At 43.7% G+C, this 20663-nt stretch overlaps 1 long non-coding RNA gene across 1 annotated transcript in view; it reads right to left on the bottom strand.

The window, feature by feature from the left end:
- The window catches only part of LOC139057824 (uncharacterized), a 505013-nt gene that overhangs the window by 251349 nt on the left and 233001 nt on the right, over positions 1–20663 (bottom strand). Inside the window, exon 2 of the long non-coding RNA XR_011513019.1 lies at positions 3389–3474. This is a non-coding gene — a long non-coding RNA (uncharacterized lncRNA). The remainder of the gene's footprint in view (positions 1–3388; positions 3475–20663) is intronic.

Here is a 20663-nt window from a genome sequence, read left to right as displayed (position 1 = left end):
TTCTTGCATGTGCGCTGGCAAGGACGGTGTGTTATGGAGCTGACACACTCAGGCTCGCTGACCCGCTCTCGCAGGCAAGCGCGTCGCTGTCAGTGCGAAAACGATTGCGCTGCTGGCGCGGCAAATCCTCGCCTGGCTCCCGACGCCTGAGCAAAGTTGATACCGCCGGTTTGGACGCAGAGAAAACAAAGCTGGACGGCCTCTCCTGGGGCAAGAAACTTTGCATTACCGCGGGCAACGCGTTTCCACCAATTCTCCGTTGCGTAGCTAGAGCTTTACTTCATTGAGCGGACGTGCGCAGCACGGAAATCGAGGCGTTTTCGTTGTCTGTGGTAGAACAGTTCATGAACGTTAGTATGCCGACTCGTATTGAATAACAGAATCGTAACGTAGCACAGATGGGCCACCTGAAGAAATACAGGAAACCACTCTTCATGTGTAAAAGTTCACATTTACTATTGACTTAGCGGAGTTGTTTTTTTAGTTTGTAGCGACAGTATTGCAGCTAAGCCCTATATTATTAGCCAATTCATCTCTCCGTCTGTCACCTGCACACCGAAAACTCCTCCGGTGCAGCCCCATGAGCATGCGCGAAAATAAAAAAGAGAAAGAGAGGCATGCCATTGACTGCGCGCAGCAGTAGTGAAGTCTTTGCTCTCCGTAGCAGCCGAGCACGCGCGCAGCAGTTTCCCTCCGGCTCCGAAATGGAGCCTTGCATCATACGTACTCCTGAAGAGCAGGCAGCTTTCGATGAACAACACCGCGAGCACAACCGATAACGAGCTGGTCTATGCCGTGCCGCAGTCCGGGCACAATAACAGGCTCGTGCAGCCGAGCGCAAGCAGCAGCTGCGTGCCGATCATCCGGCAATCTACTAAGCCGTCGTTTGATGAACCGTCGGGATTAACCCAGTGAGAAACAACGGGGCCGCACGTTTCAGCTTCGCTGTTTAACCATCTGTACTGAGTGCTTGGGCGGAGATTTTTTAAGAGCATTTCATCGAGTGTTCATGTCTTCAGTCACAGATTTCGTCGTCATGTTCCCTTGAAAAAGCCTCCGGAAAATGAAACCTCCTGACCCATTCATGTTACACTCCCAACCACGCAAGCAAAGTGCCATTGGAAGAGCTGTCCAACCCAGACGACGTACCGACAGAACCAATGACCTACACTGAAACTCTACAATATTACAGAGACACCAGGAGACACTTCCCTCCACCACATAATTCCCTTAATCGAGAAGATGCCGTCGCGTGGCGACAACTTCAAACTAATTCATTTCCCTGCCTCTTTTATCTTCACCTCTTCCACCCCACACACTATCCCTCATACTGTCCCTATTGTGGAGCAAAACCCACAGTATATCATTGCACCTGGGAATGCCCACACCCTCCGGGCTACTCCCCTATTCCTTCACCTTCCCCTTCCTCCTGGGAGACTGCGCTGACCAGCTCAGACCCGCAAGAGCAGCGACGGCTGATCCGGCGGGCACGCGGAGTGGCGCGAGCCAATGGGGCCCTGAAATAAGGGCTCCACCCTGCGAGGAAGTCGCCCAAACTGATGATAAATAAATGTTTTCTCTCTCTCTCTCTCTCCAGCCAACGTGCAGTCATTGTCATTGTCGGCGCTAGCGTTATTGCAGATGTTATGACGTCATTGCCGTCGTCCTTCTTTAACGACCAGATTTAACAGGCAGTTAAAGCTTTATTTTGAGGGCTCTGTACGGCATTTTTTTACAGTCCTACGGTTGAATTGTATGAAGCACACTAAACAAAATACATCAAGTCAAATGGAATCATTTTAATGCGACTTAAAGGTGACGTGTGCTCTAGATAAGGCTTCTGCATAGAGCACGAGTAGGATGTTTCTCCTCACGCGACAGCTGCTCTGTGCAGATATCACGAGATGGCAAGTAAACTTGATACTCGAAAACGGAAAGCTGAAAGAAACAGAATACTGAAGACAAAGGAAACTGCATGGAGAAAGCTTTCATAGCCATCACTTTCATATTTCCGTTTGGCATATCAGGATGCGAAACAGATGGTCAGAATCATTACAAATTTTTCAATGGCTTCTCTCATCGTGGATGTAGTTTGAGCATGTGGTCTCGTACAGGAAGTGCTATTTACAGCCTTAAGGATAAGAGTGTTCGCCATGGGACAAACCAGCGCCCTCATTAGTGCAAGAATTTTCACTGTGTTGCTATCGTAGACGTCAATATATTAGACGACGATGTTGTCATGACGACACTATTTTGTCTCCACCTGGGTATCGATTTCATTTACTCTCATTTTCATTCGCCCTCACTGAAATATGCTGCTCTTTACATTCTCGATAAACGTGCATTTACTGTTTCTTCTTCCGCAGTCTGGAAAACTATCCGGGAAAGAAAGAAAGAAAAACACATTCTCAGTCTGGGGCTACAAAAAGGGGGCGGGGAAACTGCCTGGCAAGCAAAGCAACGTAGTTCTGAAATATTAAGGAAAATTTGAGACATTACTGCACCACCAGTGACTTGGTACACCATATACGCGGCACCTTTTGCGCAGGATAAAACGTGCCCCTAGTCCGCTGTGCTCTTGTCGCCAACCAGACGAAGATGTGCCCCACCTCCTTCTAGAGTGGCGAAGGCGCGCAACCACATGACGAAATTGAAGGGGAGCTTTGATGCTATTACATCGATGACAATCCACCTTAAACCAACACTTGGCTTATGGACAACACTGGGGCTACCGAGAAAAGCACTTGCCGCTTTAAATGTTCGAGAAAAAACCAGTATCTATAGGACTATGTTAAATTTTAGCGTCCGCTGAAAAATAGTTGTATGATGTAAGTCTATTATTGTGGGGCTGTCACATGTTTACGTAGTATGTGTGTGTAAGGGTACATTTAGGGTATCTGCACTCGTCTGTGAAACTGACCTTATTTATGTATCTTCGGACATTACGAATCACGTGCGTTTGCATAAGCGACTGTACAGATGTTCATTTTCTCTGGGTTTCTGGACTCATCTACAGAACTGCGTGATAATAATTACTGACAGTTTTCTCCTTAATACTGTTGTACCGCATTTTGTTACTAATAATGAGAACAATATTTTTCCTTGTCAAGCAGTGAGGAGTAGCCGGTGCCATCTAAAGGTGCCTACCTCTTCTATTACATCCCGTCAATAAAAGAAAAACATTCAGTGGCACTGGGTATGTGTCACGAAACATGGGCCCCAGCAGACAACTTGGGCCTCTTAGCATGTGCCACTGTATCTCTGCCCACTATTCTTGCCTAATGCAACAGAATGGGTGTGTACTGTCTACCCGAACAGACAAGCAGGGTAATAGACCAGAATCGAAGTCAGCAACAGAAGCAGTCGAGTGTAGAAAAATAAGTTGTACTTGCGCGTGCATTGAGCGAGGTTTGTTCTACTTGAGTCTTGTCCTGCTTGTCCTGCTTTAACTTGCACTTGGCGAGGACCGTTGAGCTGCAGAGAATGAAGAAGTCGGCGAGAGAGAATTAGAAACTGGTCTACAGAAAAGTGCGTAAAAGCACATTGTATTCGCCTCAATTTGTACAAACATTTACTTCATTATCGTTTCGTTTTGCATCCCATTTGCGTTTAACAATTGCGCAAACATCGAAGAAACTCGTAACCGTGGTATCTGTGCAATTGGTAATGAACGCGAAGCACTGAAAATCTCGGAATGGCCACTACAGATTCTAATTAAAGGCACCTTCCACAATACGCTATATATGCCGCTACATTGATTGAATGCTAAACCGACGAACGTCGACCTGCCACTGTGAGATGGCTTCCACCGAAATTCTTTTCTTCTTTTCCTTGACAGATAAGGTGTGCTGCTTTCTTCAATAACTTTAGCATTATCAGCTTATCTTTTGCGTCCAAGACGCATCAAGTCTCGCCTGTCGCAAACGGATCTTCTGTATTTGCGTTCACCTTTTTATAGCTAGACGTTTAGATTTACTTCTGCGCGTTTTTATTTCATCTACTTTGCGCCCGAAAGCTAGGTCAGGACCTCAGTAGTGAAAAAATTGCACAACCTCTGCAAGAAGGACCTGAACTAAGGCTGCACCAACGCTGCGTCCCGAACGATCCTCATTTGTCCGCATTCGAAGATAACATGAAGGCGCTGCAAATCAATCAATTACTTTCAGCAGCTATCGCAAATATTTGAAGGAGCACTACGAAATGAGTACGCAATTCTTATTCAAGTAACGTTTACTGAATAATTACCAGTTCAAAAGCCACTCAATGTTGCCTTCCTGGTGCTCTTGTTGTGTCAGTCTAGTTGCTTCATCCGCTGACTTCATTTGTACGCGCCGCTTTTTTCTCGTTACAAATACTTTTTGGGAGCCTACCGTCTCGATTTTTTTTTTTTACGCTGAAACGAAGACCCCTGATTGTTTTAAATGAAAAGCACGGGATGCTTACTATAATCCCCTTCCCCACCCTTCTGTATATACATGACAGCCGACGCGATATTGAAGGACATTTTATGGCGACTCGTGCAGACTGGTTGTAGTTTACGCACTTGTACGCCTTCTCACTAGAGCTTGGCAAAGTTCTACGAACCCTGGATGACCTTGTTGTCATCCATTTCCGAACTCGGTTTGCAGGAAAAGCGAAAATTTAGGTGCTACCAAAATTTTGTTCCGCGGCAACTGTTCGAAACTTTAACCAGCCTTCATCAATATTGGTGCATGTGCTGCGCCATAAACAAATTCTGGCAGAAGAGAGAACGATGGCAGCTGAAATCGCTTCGCTCATTAGGGTCGCCTAGTGTGACAAATGTACGGACCATTAACTCTCGAAAACGTAACTTTGGCGGCAGTGATCTTACGCAAGCACTGTAATCTTACTTTATATATATATATATATATATATATATATATATATATATATATATAATGAAGGAGAAAAAAAGGAGATGAACGGAGGGGCCCGATTTTTTTTTACGATATCGTAAGACTTAGCCAACAGACAGAGACACCAAGGACAACATAGTAGAAATTACTTGTACTTACTAATTAAATTTTTAAAAATTATAAATTAAGGGCAATGAAAGTGGAAGAAAAACAATTTGCCGCAGGTAGGGAAGGATATCACGTCTTCGCATTAAGCGTGCAATGCTCTAATCAATTGAGATACCATCCACTGTATTGGGTATTTATAATTTACTACTAGAACTGATCTTCGCAGTGTATATATATATATATATATATAGATATATATATATATATATATATATATATATAGCATGGCGCTTTTTGGCCACACCTGGCCCTGGCACCATCAAACATCATATACATATATATATATATATATATATATATATATATATATATATATATATATATATATATATATATATATATATACACAACAAAAGCAACACCTCGGCACGTGCAGTCTTGTACGAGAAGGCTTCCGGCCTCTCTCTCCCATTTCACAGGAAGCATTTTCACAAATGAAACATTTAGCTTTCTCTCTCTCTCTCTTATTTGGGCGAGAGGGAGAGGGTGGTGGTTAAACCGGACCGTTACACGTCCAGGTAAATTCAGAGTTGACATCAGTAACAACTCGGCTGGCTCGAAAACAAAAGCACTGCGCTGCCAGGTCGTCTTCGAGAGCTTTTCACTACCAAGGTTTTCATCTAAACATCCTGTTTAAACGCAATAGCGGTAATAAAAATATCGACAGACTTCTCAAATGCTGGACTGTATTTCGTGCCATGTATTTTAACATATAATTGTCGGGTCGTATCGGAGACTCTCTGTTACCGGACTGTGGTTGTTCGGCGCCGATGTGTGGCTAAGAACGAGTTTTAGCCAACTTGTGCCTTTAGAAAGTAGGGCTGCACTACGCGAATGTAACCAAAGCAGTATTGTTGACTGTGCTTTGAGTAACTTAAATTGCTGTTTACTATAAGCGGAGGTCATTATTCAGCAAACATTAATAAGGAAAATGATCAAGTCTGTACTTTACCACCAAATGAGGAGTTTTTTTTCGAAATGGGTCAAATCCACGTAAACAGAAGTTCAGAAAAAAGCAAAAATTTGTTACCGGACCTAAATGCAACGCTATCAAAGCTATTATATGATATGCTTTACATGTCAGCTAGGGCAAGATTACGACCACAAGTAATGAAAAATTATGCGGCAAATATGCCCAATATTAGGGTGAGATTTTTGGATTTGGCTCGTATTGAATTGAAACGCTGGAATTTAGGCGGTATTCCTATGAAAACTTTAATAAAATTGGCTTTCGAGAATGGCATCATGTAATCTTGACAGAAAAGCTATAATAACATTGGCAGCAGGGCACTGCATTTTTCATTTTGGCAACGGCGCATTCTTGCTTTTACGGTGGTGATGCGGCTTCTTTTCACTTCGTCATCGACGTCTAGGGATAGATTTTCGCCGATCTCTTCATTGCCATCCGAATCCATGAACAACGATATCAGAAAAGCGAAGAACTCGCGAAAACACGAACGAAACACTCTGAGCTGTCAGGCGCGAACCAACTCCTTGGCGGGAACTGACAAAGAGGCTGCCATGCCTACATGACGTCACGCCTAAAGCGCTCTCCTATTGGGCAAATGGATTTGGCTCATTTTGATCCGTGCAATAGCTGGATCTGGCTCAATTTCGATACGAAATACGATCTGCGAACACGTTCGCCTGGCGTTATTTGACCCATTTCGTTGCAACGGGTTTTCTATGAGAAAGTTGCCTAGTTTTTCTTGTCATTACCGTTTTATCTGACCTACTTTCGGTTTGTGGATTTGGCTCATTTCGAAAAAAAACTCCTCAAATATTCAATGGAGAAGTTGTAAACTGTAGTCAGAAATATCAATGTCAATGTCTGCACAGGTATAGCTGTTGTGCTTTTATTTTTTCCGGGGTCTAAAGGAGGTAAGCGGAATTTAAAAAGGTATCACTCGACTAGGTACTTGAGCGCAGGGACATTAGTGTCCTAAAACATGCTTCGAACGAATGATCTCGATATTGCTGAATGTGTTTCTTTTTCTTTTTGGAATAAAGGTATTCCGTCTGAGTCAATAATTCCAAAGTTGCAAATTATTTCTGTTATTTATAATTTATGCTTATAATAAAAAAGTTTTGTCTGTCCAAGGTGACCTTAAATAATATTGACTTGGCTGCATTCGGGTAGCACAGATCTATGGTTTTTAAAGCATCGTAGAATTTAGCTTACACACCCGGTATTTTTGTTGGATCTACAGAACAATGTAAGAGCCCCCAAGAAGGGAAATTGTTAACCTAATTTGTTCATTCTTTATGCAGCACCTATTACCTAGTTCCGAGCAGACATGTCAATGACGAGGAAAACGAGAATGACAGAACGATGGCATTGCAGCTAACATTACTGCCGAGCTGGTATCAGACCCTCGGCAGGGACAATCATTTTCTGGCTCACTGCTCTTGTTGATTTGCGTGATTGCCTGAACATGACATCTACGGCTGATGCCCTGAAAGCCAGAGAATGCAAACACAAACAAAAAGCACACGGGAGACTGAAAACAAGCATAAACGCATGTGTGCCATGGGAGTAAATGACGTCAAATCATCATCGCCTCAGTAGCGCTTCGCGAGGTTGAAAGCTCACGATGGGTGCGGTCAGTTGAAATTCGACCATATAAAAAAAAATTGCATAATCACATTAAACGCAATGTAAAGATTCGTCTTGGCGACTTATCTTCCAGCAGCTGTTCCTGCGCATGAGAAAAACCAAATCCGAGAAAAAGAAAGCCGTATATTTGGGACATCCCGTCTTGATACCAACAGTGGCATGATGCGAGATCAGCTCACAAATAAATACACAAACAAGCAAACAAACAAACAAATAAATAAAAGAGAAACGCAATAAAGTAGAGTTCAACCTTCACTGTGATTTCTCTAATTAGGAACTCACACCTTTCCTCCGAAAGAACACTGCTATAACTACAAAACACTAGTGCGCCATCTTGGCATAATAAAGGTTGTAGATTAATTATTTCGCGTTATTTATATTCATTATTACATTATTATACTTAATATTGACGTAATTAATTATTTACTATGTATTTGATTTATTTTTGTAATTATTTATTTACTCATTTACTTACACATATTGATAGCCTGAGTTTTATAGGCTCTGGCAGGATTGGGAAACCAAGAGAAAGTAAGTGCATGTAGTGCTCAAGAATACACACAGACACACACGCACAGACACGTGTGTGTGTGTGTGCGTGTGTGTGTGTGTGTGTGTGTGCGCGTGCGTGTGTGCGCGCGTGCGCGTGTGTGCGTGCGCGCGTGTGCGTGTGTGCGTGTGCGTGTGTGCGTGTGTGCGCGTGTGCGTGTGTGCGCGTGTGCGCGTGTGTGTGTGTGCGTGTGCGTGTGTGTGTGCGTGTGTGTGTGCGTGTGTGCGCGTGTGTGCGCGTGTCTGCGTGCGCGTGTGCGTGTGCGTGCGCATGCGCGTGTGCGTGCATGCGTGCGTGCGTGTGTGCTTGTGCATGTCCGCAATATTCCGGAATAAAGATAGCGCAAACATTATTTTCGCGAGAAATTGATAACATGAAAAATACCCGCCGTGGTTGCTCAGTGGCTATGGTGTTGGGCTGCTGCGCACGAGGTCGTGGGATCGAATCCCGGCCACGGCGGCCGCATTTCGATGGGGGCGAAATGCGAAAACACCCGTGTGCTTAGATTTAGGTGCACGTTAAAGAACCCCAGGTGGTCGAAATTGCCGGAGTCCTCCACTACGGCGTGCCTCATAATCAGAAAGTGGTTTTGGCACGTAAAACTCCAAATATTATTATTAACATGAAAAATCTATTTCCTGTGTGGTGTCGCTGCAGGCGACGCTTACGTCTTATTTAATCTGGACGAAAGAGGCAAGTAAGGCGCAGAAGCGTGAATGGTACTAAACTGCACGAAACGTCAAATTCCACCTCTTGCTGAACTTTGAATAAGGATGAGTCATCCTTAAGCCGAAACAGTCCCACCTATGCTTGACGCTCCTATTTGCGCAGTTTTTGTCATGCTGGTGGTCTGGTTGGTTGAGTCTTAGAAAAATCTGCATAGCATTCGAGGCATGAGCATACATCAAAATGACACCCGTGCAAAGCATACGGTGGTGTCTTTTTGCGTCTTCCTTCATTGCCCAATCACCTAATGAAGTTGGTCCCATCGCCTTATGGATATTGGTTCTTAGCCGAAGAATCTTGTTAGGAACGTATTTAGCCGATATGAACTTCAATGAACGTGATTCGACGGGGGGGAGGTGAGAGCGTTCTTAATTATGATGTACAATTTCACGTAGCATCTATGCAACATTCTTGAAATGTGCTTATAGCAACTTTCTCCACTCTTGAACAAAATGAAATTAGCTTTGTTCCGCATTATTCTCATTAAACCATATTTTATGTTATTCGCATACTATATAGAACACTGTGCGTGTGCGAGGGCGAGTGGACGTGACTTTTAAGCAGCTTTCAGAAAACTTGTTTCCGTTGCAGCAATTTTTCTCACGATGAACGACAATGCAACAGAGAGCTGGATGTTCTGAACACTTGTCTTTTTTTTTTCTGCTTAGTAAGCAACGATGCGCAGGAGTCAAAAAGTAGGCACCTCATCACTTTGGTGCTAATTTATTTGCTATAGCACACAAAATAGTCAACCTCGTCAAGCGCGCAGCGTTTCGTTTCCGTCCAATCCGCATCTGCAGCGGTGCTCGGAACGTACGCGTTTTCCCGTCTTCCTTCTCCGCATTGTCACGCCGCAACCAGCGGCAGGAAATTGGTAATCAAGCCGTCATGCGGCGGAGCCCTGCCAAGTTTTCCTTCGTTTTTCCTTTTCTTTTCGTTTCACTCCCTAGATGTCAGCGCGCATGAGCGAAGAGCCCGGGGCGAAGAGAGCAAATCAGAGAAACGTGTCGTAGGCACCTGAAGACGCTCTATGCCTCTTCCGCAGATTTGCATGAGGGTAAACACCGCAACGAAATGTTCTCTTAAAGTTCGTTGGTGAACGCAGCAGAAACCCACAACAAATAGGTGCGTAAAAGAGGGCTTCGCGCAGGCTCTGCGAGAATGACTGCTCGGCTGCCACGAGTGGGCAGCCAGGGAGAAGTGCTGCTTACATATTCGCCGAGATGAGCGAAGACGGGAGAATGGAATTAAAATACCGCCAGTCCGCGGGAACGAGCAAGTGTGCAAATATGCAGATACAGAATCCCCTCCGTAGTTGACTGAAGCGCTGCGCCATTTTTCCGAGGCTTCTCCGTGCGGAGTACCGTTAAAGGTTGGAGAGGGCTGTATGTACTAAATGCTGGCTTGGTTCGATCAGTATATCTGTGTTCCTCCGCGGGGGGAGAAGAAGTTCGAAGGGACAAAAGCGGACCTCTGTGTTCGGTTCTCAGTTCGCAAGTCTCCTTGAGCGTAAATAAGCAGGTCAGTCATTCAGAAAGAGCAATTTACATCATAATTTAGGGAAGTGGTTGGCACCATCACCCACAGGTCAGAAATGCCTTTTTATCACCCCAGCATTGTTAGCTATACTCCAGTCTATACGACTCCGCCCGAACAACGTTTGCAGGGGAGAGCTATATTTGCGGCAGATAACTCTTTGAAACACACAGCATAATAAGGTCAAACCTGTTGGCGCAGCTTCAAAAATGATTTTTTTTTTTGCTAAACATCTTCAAAACGTCATTTTGACACAAACGACTTTATTGTGTCTGTTTTTCCTTTTGTGACGAAGCATTCAATAATAACAATACAATTTGGATTACGGAAACATCTTTCTACAGAACTTGTGTTGTTACAAAAAAAATATTTCAAGTGGATTTGAAGTGAAAAAAATTTTCATTAGGTATCTACAGGGTGTTTCAGCGAACACTTTTAAAATTTTTTAAAGGTTGCCTGTGGCAGATAGCTCAATTCTAATTTATGAGCCGGTGTACTGGAAGCGGCGGACATCACTTGCAGAAAAAATTGAAATGAAAATTCCCCTAATTCACAAGAATTCACTAATGAACTTTCGAGCTAATTATCTTATGGCCCATGTTGCAATTTACAAATTCTTGCCGTGAACTTCGCAAGGCGGATCCAGTTGGAATGAAATCCCAGGACGACACCAGTTTCGAAGATATAAATTCCCGTACTTTGCGGAGAAATGCACTGACGTTCCAGTTAGTTGTGTACTTCAGTTCATGAAACAAAGTGATGTTAACAATTTAACTGGAACGCCAATGCATTTCTCCACAAAGTTCGGGAATTTATATATCGAAACTAGTGTCATCTTGAAAATTAGTTCCATGTGGATCCGCCTTGCGAACTTCTCGGCTAAATTTGTAAATTGCAATATTGGCCATAATGTAATTAGTTAAAACATAATTAGCAATTTTTTTATAGTTTAGTCGATTTTGGATCTCAATGTGTTGTGCAAGTATTGTCCGACGTTTCAAGTAGGTCAGCTCATGAACTAGAAATGTGATATTTGCCACAGGCAACCCTTAAATATTTTTGAAAGTGTTTGCTGAAGCACCCTGTATACAGACTTCACTAAATGACTTATTAGCTAAACCACATTTTGCCAATTAAATAATTACAAGCTGATGGTTTTCGAGGAACATCCCGATTGCTTTTGCGTAAATATCTAACCCGCTGACAATGATACATAGGCAAAGATTTATATTCATCTGATATTAAGAAAATTTCATCTGGATTCTCCCAAGGCAGTATCTTGGGCCTTTTTCTTTTTAATTTATATGTGAATGTCATTGTACACATAGCCACTGAAGAAGAGCCTGTCGTATACGCCGATGATACTAGTTCATTGCTCTTAGCCATAACACATTTAATTACGAGGTATAACTAAGCGCCTATGCACCTGGAGAAATGGTGATGGTACGATGCATTTAAAATAAATACCGCTAATAGTGAGCCATTGTTTCTTGCTTTGAGAAATTGTGTGCACATAAACGACATTAGGTTTAATGAATTCACAATTAAAAAAGCAGAATTAAAAAAAAGCATCAGAACTATTTTTCACATAGCATATGACGTGGTACGACCATATCGACTACATTGCCGGGAATCACTCAAGCGTCATAGACTAACATATGCTAACGAATAGGCTTTGTCCAAAATCCTCTTGTATAAAGCCTTATAATTTACTCACATCTAAACTACTGCCATTTAGTACGCGGAAACACGACAAAGCGAAACATACATAATTTTCACATTCTGCAGACAAGAAAAAAAATGTATGCAACATTGCATATTACCACCCGTCAGTGTCGCGTTTGAAAATGAAGAAATAACAGCGAAGCTGTATATCGCAAGCCAATCCGTCTGTCCGTCCGTCCGTTCGTCTGTCGGTTGCCTGTGTGCCGAAAACTTCTGGGCAACCCCATGCGCATGCGCGAACAAAAAAATTGGAGGACGCTTAAGCTTCGCCTTCAAGAGTGGAACGCGACAGCATTCCCGTCGACTCGCCAAGGGGTGTAAGACAATGGCCTACGGCACAGCGACTACGCGCCCCGCATCGGACGCGGTGAGCGTCGAGCAACGCAGCGTTCGGCGCGGCAACGAAAGATGCACGTTTCAGCTTCGCTGGTTACCCGCCGTGGTTGCTCAGTGGCTATGGTGTTAGGCTGCTGAGCACGAGGTCGCGGGATCGAATCCTGGCCACGGCGGCCGCATTTCGATGGGGGCGAAATGCGAAAACACCCGTGTACTTAGATTTAGGTGCACGTTAAAGAACCCCAGGTGGTCAAAATTTCCGGAGTCCCCCACTACGGCATGCCTCATAATCAGAAAGTGGTTTTGGCACGTAAAACCCCATATATTATTAGCTTCGCTGGTTAACCATCAGTACAGAGCGCTTGGGCGGGGCTTTTTATTACAGAGGTGTGATATATACATGCCGTAAATTATTGTATGATAAAGCGGCAATAAAGAAAATCATCTCCCGATTTTAGGATATTGCATTATTGATAAGAAGAGAAGACGCTAAATATATGACACGTCATGTGGACAGAGTGAAATCACACTTTGCCAAAAGCACCTAATATCTGTCATAAGCATGATATTCAGCTACTCTTGATGCTCGAAAACTAAATACGTAAATATGGCTCTAAACTTAACTAAATGGTTTCGGCGTCTGTATTACATTGTACATCATTTTGTTACACCAAGCAGCCAGACCAACTGGAGCAATCGTCAATACGACCTGCCCTCTTTGATGCATCTCTTTATGCCAACTGAACTCCGCCGAAGAGACGCCACTCTGCTTTATCGGTTATGGCTAGGGGCGGCATTCACGAAATCTTACTCATTTCGCATTGGAATGGCCGACAACGTTCTCTGCAATGCCTGTCTTTGCGAGGAGACGCTAGAACACATTCTGTGTGATTGTCCTGAATATAATGTTCAGAGACAGCCCCTGGCGTCCGTTCTAGCGCACCTTGACTATAGGCCATTGTCAGTTGAAACGATTTTCTCATATCGCCGACAGAATACATCGCAGCTGAAGGTGACGAAGGGACTATTCCGGTTTTTGAAAGAGGCGAGCTTGGACAAGCGACTGTGGCAGTGATGTCACGTACCACGCAAGAGTGACGGACTGTAACTGACGATGTGTGTGCTGTGTTACGTGCTCTCTCTCTCTCTCCTCCCCATCTTTCATCCTCCCCACCCGCTCCCAAGTGTAGGGTAGCAAACCGGTTGACCTAAACTGGTGAACCTCCCTGCCTTTCCTTCTTCACTTTTTCCTTCCTTCCTTCCATTGTTATTCTTAGTTTTAGTAGTGATCGTCATTAAATACTCAAGACGGATCGGACAAACAGCTGTAGCTAGCGCAAGATGCTTTATAACTGTAGTTAGTGTTTCGTTTTTATATCGCACTGCATATATTGATTTTTAGTGACGGGGAACGTTGGAACATTTCTGAAAAATCGACGAGCTTAAGCAGCAGTAATGAAGTGCCGCCATGTTTCGCTCTTGTGCAAAAGCAGAGCGAAGAATACCTCCAACACACGATTAGGGCTGCTTGAGAAACATTTTTACGTGCATATTTAGCCTTTCAAGAAAAACAGAAAGCGTACTGTCAACCAAACAAGATTATCAGGGCGCCATCATTGGCGAAAACTGACATACCTGTGAGGCGGCTCGTCCGGAGACATTCAGGGCGCCTGACGAACAGAAACATTTCAAGAGACCTCGCTGCAGCTTCCAAATTCGGGACCTTATTCTCCAGCCATCCCCTACCGTGGGGATTAAGTACCCTTAACCGTAATCTTTGTTTTACGACGAGGACTCCAGTGCCACGCTCACACACAAATGATTACTTTGTTTTACAAACAGTCGCATACAAAATAAAGGAAATCACTGAACCTATATTCAGGCAAAAGGGCCTGTTATCCAAGACAATAGTTATATAAACCCTAATGGCTAGCCTGGCGCATGACATGCAGACGTGCGAAACAAGGGCTTTGTTGCAGTTCGTGAGTGCATAGTGCTTCTAAGCTCGGCTATGGAGTGCGCAATGTGCTTGTGTGCCTGGCGAATGTGCTGCTTGTACTGATAGTGTGTGGGCGCACATATGTGTACACACGCATAAGTAGCGAATGCAGAGTGTCTGCCCATGATGTGTAGTTCTCCACACCTGTAAAGCATGTGCACTGACCGCATACACGTGGCCGTCCAGTCGCACACTGTAGCTTTTGCAGCCCTTCGCGGCTTTAGAGAATGTCGGCGAGGGATGTAGCTATAGTCTCCTCCGGTGAAACACATACCATTATTTTTTTTAAATCTATTTTCCAACACACATTTCTCACTCCTTTCCACAAGAGGAAATTACATTTCTCGTTCGTTCGAGTTGCCTCGCTCGGACGCGCGGTTTTGCGTGGTGTAAACACCGCTGGCCTGCATTACTATGCGGGTTTGACCGAGCTTCTACACTTTCCTCCCTTTCATTTTGAATGCGCACGGGTGCCTCTGTTATGCACAGATGTTCATTTCTCTTTTTTTCTTCTCAAGACGCAGAAGATGCGCCTTGTTTTGTGCCCCTTAGCGACCAGCGTAGACCGAATGAATGCGCATAAATTTGTGCGCATTATTCTCGAGCAGGTATACTGTAGAGGTACACAGGCCACAGACGAGATCTTCTAATTTAGAGGCCATTGTCGCCGGGAGCTCACTTACTGTTTGTCTTACTCTCTCTACCCGATTCTCTCTCTCTCAGCGAGTGGTGGCGTAATTCACGACCGTGCGGAACCTGCATATTTCAGCCATACCATGAAGACTGGGACTTTGCCGTTATTTTCGCCTGTGCACTGAAGAGCCGTGTTTTACACACTGATGCTTCAGATGCGTGGTGAGAATGACTTTCTTTTATGGGGTTTTACGTGCCAAAACCACTTTCTGATTATGAGGCACGCCATAGTGGAGGACTCCGGAAATTTGGACCACCTGGGGTTCTTTAACGTGCACCTAAATCTCAGTAAAGTACACGGGTGTTTTCGCATTTCACCCCCATCGAAATGCGGCTGCGCCGTGGCCGGCATTCAATCCCGCGACCTCGTGCTCAGCAGCCCAACACCATAGACAATGATAAAACAGTTAAACATGAAATAATCAAGTGCGTTAAGAAACAAGAAAGCGATGACGGTGATTCGAGAAGCCTGTCGACTAAGTAATAACGCTCGCTTATAGCTCAATGCACGAACAAAACGATAATCTCATTTGTTTTGACTCGTGTACAGGCATTTAACTACCAACTCTGAAAAAAATTCCCGTTGTTCGGCTATATTTATCTGCATCCACATAAACTCTAGTTATGGCATTCCATAAATTTAAGCTAACCTTCTTGTGCTGCCAGCAGCAAACACTGTGTTTTCCGTCTCTGCAACGCTTTTAATTCATGCAGGAGCCATCTTCTAACCTAATTATAATTCGTCAGGCCTCATATTTAACACCCCGCCCATGGACGTGAAAGTCCAAGCCTGCCTGAGCCAATGCATTGTGTATTCTTACAGTGCAGCCGCGATATATTTACGTTGGCGAAAGCGGAAGCGTTGAAACGCGGTTGAAGGACAACGCGAGAAGGCAACGGGTGTGCCTCAGCGCTTGCTCAACATTGTGGCTCGTCAGCATACGCCATGTAAGGCGCGTGTCATCAGTTAAGGGGGGCAAAATGCGCTTTTATCTATAGAATCATTTTCTGTTTAGACTACACGGCAGGCACGCTTAACCCGAGTCATGAAAATTTGCCACCATTGTGCTCCAAGGACATGGGTCACGTCGTGCGTCGTAATTAGGCGATTGTTTTTTATCGCTTTCACTACTTACCACGAAAGAGATTACCGATCCATGTGGGCACCGAAACCTTTCATCTTAGTGACTTATTTTGTTAGTTTGTATTCTTTACTTTTAATACATTCTGCTCAGAAACGAGTGTCAAGGAGCCTCTGCACTTCTACTGTAGTTCCCCATTATCTTGAAATATAGTATATCAGCATACTGGTCCTCATTCAGCGGCTCTCAATATTAATGCCAGTGTAGCAATCGATGCACGTGCGTGGCCTTGTGGGCAATGGGCATTGTACCTCCTCTATTTCCACGGTTGAAGCACATTGCAAAATAGCACATTGCACATTGCACATAGGCTTCTGCAGTAAAGATACTTGTAGGAAGGCTCAATACATCTGATTCAGAGAAAGAGGGAGCAATAACCGTGTAAGATGCGCCAGCATTTGACTTTTATGCATCGATGTAGAATTCACAGCAACAGTACTTCGATTGGAGTTCATGGAAATGCATTCACATTTCTTCACATCAGCTTCACATTCACATTCACATTCACATGTGAATGTGAATGTGATCTGATGTGTGAATCTGATGTGAATAACATGTGATCACATGATTCACATGTGAATCACATGTGATGTGAATCACATGTGATCACACGTGATCGCATGTGAATCTGATGTGAATTCACATTCACATCAGCTGCCACTCTCAAGGCAGTAGCAGCTTAGCTGGAAGCATTAAGCGATGTTCGAGGAGTGGGACATCCATTTCAACGCTAAGGTCCCTCACACACAGTGAAAAAGGCTGTCTCACAGAGGGTAGATTACGAAGATGTGTAGTACGCGTCAAATCGTTAACGGTTTAAAACACGGATGTTCATGATTAGAATGCACTTTGAGTAAATATGTGAAGCTGATATATGATCTTGCAGAAGAAGTGAGTACTCATTCGATTCTACGTATAAGCCTTCAATACTGCTTGTTCTGAAAGCGTCGGTGGCCAGGCGGATATCTAGATGGTGAACAGGATCTAGCGTCTTTAGCACGCTTGGGGCGGCCGCGTGATATAGCACAGCACCGTAATCCAGTCACGACCAAATGAGGCTCTTGTAAAGGTTCATTAAACACTTCCTGGCGCTGTCCCATGGTCTGTGAGATAGAATTTCTATTTAGGCATTTCGCTTTGTGATATTTTATGTGTGGAATGAAAATAAGCATGCATAGAGTCAAATATGATGCATAAAAACTTTTGTTATTTGTTCGCAGGTATTTGTTGTCCATACAGTTCAACACTAGGATCTGCGATGAGCCTTTTCTTCCTTATGAATGGTACATAGGAGCATTTAGGGGAGTTCACTTTGAATCCATTTTTGTCTGCCGATTTCGACGCCTTGTTCAAGCCCTATTGTACTTGTCTCTCACACACTGCAAAGTTGCAGGATTTGGAACGTATTTGTATGTCGTCTATATAGACGGAATAAAAGATTGTTGGCGGTGCCGAAGCACGAAGGTGATTCAACTTTACGATAAAGAGTGTGCAGCTGAACACGCCTCCTTGGGGTACACTTATTTCCTGTACAAATGAACATGACAACCTGTTGCCAATTTCGACTCGGAAGGTGCGATTAGACAAATAGTTTTCTATTATGTTTAACATATTCCATGAGGATGGGAGGTATCCCAGAAAGGCCGGAATAATAGCTTCCTTCCACGAGGATGAGAGGTATCCCGCAGCCCAGATAGAGCTGAAAAGTCCCAGAAGTGTTATGTGTGTGTCGGTGTGTAGGTTTTTAATCATGGTACACATGATTCTGTCAGCTCCCGATGCAGAGGTCCTACACACACTGAATACATATTTAAGCAATGATTTTGAGAAACGCATGGAGCTTGGCACAGGCTCAAAGTGCTCGCCCAGAACGTCAGCCTTATCTTCCACGGTATTCCCTTGGCCGCCTACTAAGGGCGATGAGTGGATATGTTGCCCCTTTAGCTTTCGTAGGCCATTCGATACTTTAAGCTCTTCTGTGTAGGATGTTATGCCAAAGAGAAACCTCTCCCGGCTAGCCCTCCTTGCTTGTCTCCGTTTCGTACTTCCTTGTGATTTTACCAATTAACATTCTACAAGATTTTCCGCCATCGGGGAGTAACGCAGTACGCCCCACGCTTTGTTTTGTTTATTTCGTGTCAGTCTGAACTCCTCATTCCACAAGGGGAGCCGTTTTATACATAAGAGACCTTGTGTTTGTGGAATGATCTTTTTCAGCTCTGCACACATGCAATCCCTCCCACAGTGTGCGTCACGCGAAAAACCCTGTAATTAACGGCCAAGATTGCAAGTTGTACGCTCTGTGAGTTACTGCATTAATCCGGGATACGCTCCAAAGAACACAGATGTCACGCCGCATATCATATTCTTTTTCTTCTGTTTAGGAATACCTGCTGTCCTACGTGTGATATGTTCATGCTGGCTATTTTATGCTGTCTCTGGAGGTCTAGGATGTGTGATTGAAGTGCCCCAAATTGGCAATTGACTAGTTCTTTTTTATTTCGTGAAATTGCATCTAATGAAGGAAGTGGACATACGAGAACTGCCGCTTTACCAGATTAGCTTTTTTGGACGCATGCACGTGTTTACGTGAGCTCTTAGTCAGTTCCTTAGCAATATGTTTGATCTATAGTGCAATTTCTTCGGTTTTGTGTTTTCTATATGTCTAAAACGAAAGCCGGGATACCTCAGTCAGCACGTCCCGCTTACAACTACGTATTTCCACCGAGGGCCAGCAATTCATTTCCTAGTGGCCACTTTTAGCAAATATTTGGTTTTCTTTGCCAAATATTAAGAGTGAGGTTGAAGAAGTTGTGAAGTTAGGAGGGTACCTGAACTAGCTTATTGCAATAGGATCGTAAGGAATGTCTTACCTAATTTTATACTCCATGCAGAGACACTGAAAAGCCGATTTTCTCATTAATTTTCCTCCCATCATAATGACTAAAATAATGTAACCTCTTCATACATTACTTTAAATTTCGCAATCAAACAGTTCACGTTTTAATATTAAAGGAATATTTATAGTATAGTAATTATAATCATATAAATTTATACGATTATTCATTACTATCAATTCCCCTTCATTATTATCTCTCTAGGTTTAGAAATTGTTTTTGAATTTCTACTACCACAAGAATGATGGCCTCCTTTGTGTAGTGGATCGCGTCATATCGCGTAGGGCCAAACAACAAACCTGTCGACGACACGACAACGATGGCACCGTGACGGCGGCGTAATGGAAAGGACGGAGACACGCACGTACGAAATCCCGTCTTGAAACAAACCGAAACTGGTCGCTGCTTGAATTATCAGCAAAGACAGTACGCGATGGCAGTAAAGGTGTTTGAGAGAGAAGTCTATCCGGTTGAACGTTGCTGAACGTACGAATGCACTCGAGATTCTGATAAAACACCTGTCTTGAGACGGCTAGCTAAAGGTACATAGATGAATATTCATCGTGTTTTGCATCAAAAACAACTACAAAGACAAAGACAAAAAACAAAGACAACTAACTGTGCAAGCACCCCTTTACTGGCACTCAGTCGCAAGTAGATTGGTTATCTTAAAGATAAAAAGCCAGTGAACGTGGTTTCTCTGATAGCGTCAACTTTAAAGAAAAAAAATTCTCATTTGGACGAAAGTTGAGCGCCGCAGACTTGTGCATCATTCTGTAAAGGCCAGTAGGCTGTTCTGTACTGCCAATAAAGGCCAGTAAAAGTTAACGAGCCACCCCGTCTGTTCCTTCTGTCTTTTGACTTTCGTTGTGCAGAATTATCTCACCCTTGCAAAGGAGCTATGTGGTTAGCGCCTCCAGCCGCGGATTCGTTTAGCCGCAGCTGCCTGGGTTCGATCCGCATGCCGCCATTAAGGAGCGAAATCGCTCAGCACTTTCTTCCCTGTGCATTTAATACATGACTTGTATCGGATTCTATTGATTTGCGTTTAGTTTTACGTTGTTATTTGAATATTGAATTCTTCATAACTGCGAGTCGGCGTAGTTGTAACAAATTGATTTTTAAAACAAGTTTTTTGTGTGCAGTACAAACAGGACAGAGCGTTCGTTCTTGTATTGCTCCTTTTCTTTGTGCCTGTTTGTTTTGCGCACAAAAATTTTGATTAAAAATTGAATTCTTCCTCCAAGGAGCGTTTCGTGTTTAAACCGCAATGGCGTTGAAATGCCTTAACGTTTTTATTTTCTTTATATTTTATAACAAAGCCTGTAAATTTTTATTGCGAGGAAATGGAGCGCGCTGATGTTGCTCAATAAATTGTTTCAAAGTTGTTTCGGTCA

Source organism: Dermacentor albipictus, chromosome 3 (assembly GCF_038994185.2).
Source record: "Dermacentor albipictus isolate Rhodes 1998 colony chromosome 3, USDA_Dalb.pri_finalv2, whole genome shotgun sequence".
Taxonomy (NCBI): Eukaryota; Metazoa; Arthropoda; class Arachnida; order Ixodida; family Ixodidae; genus Dermacentor; species Dermacentor albipictus.
This window is presented reverse-complemented; position numbering and strand designations above follow the sequence as displayed.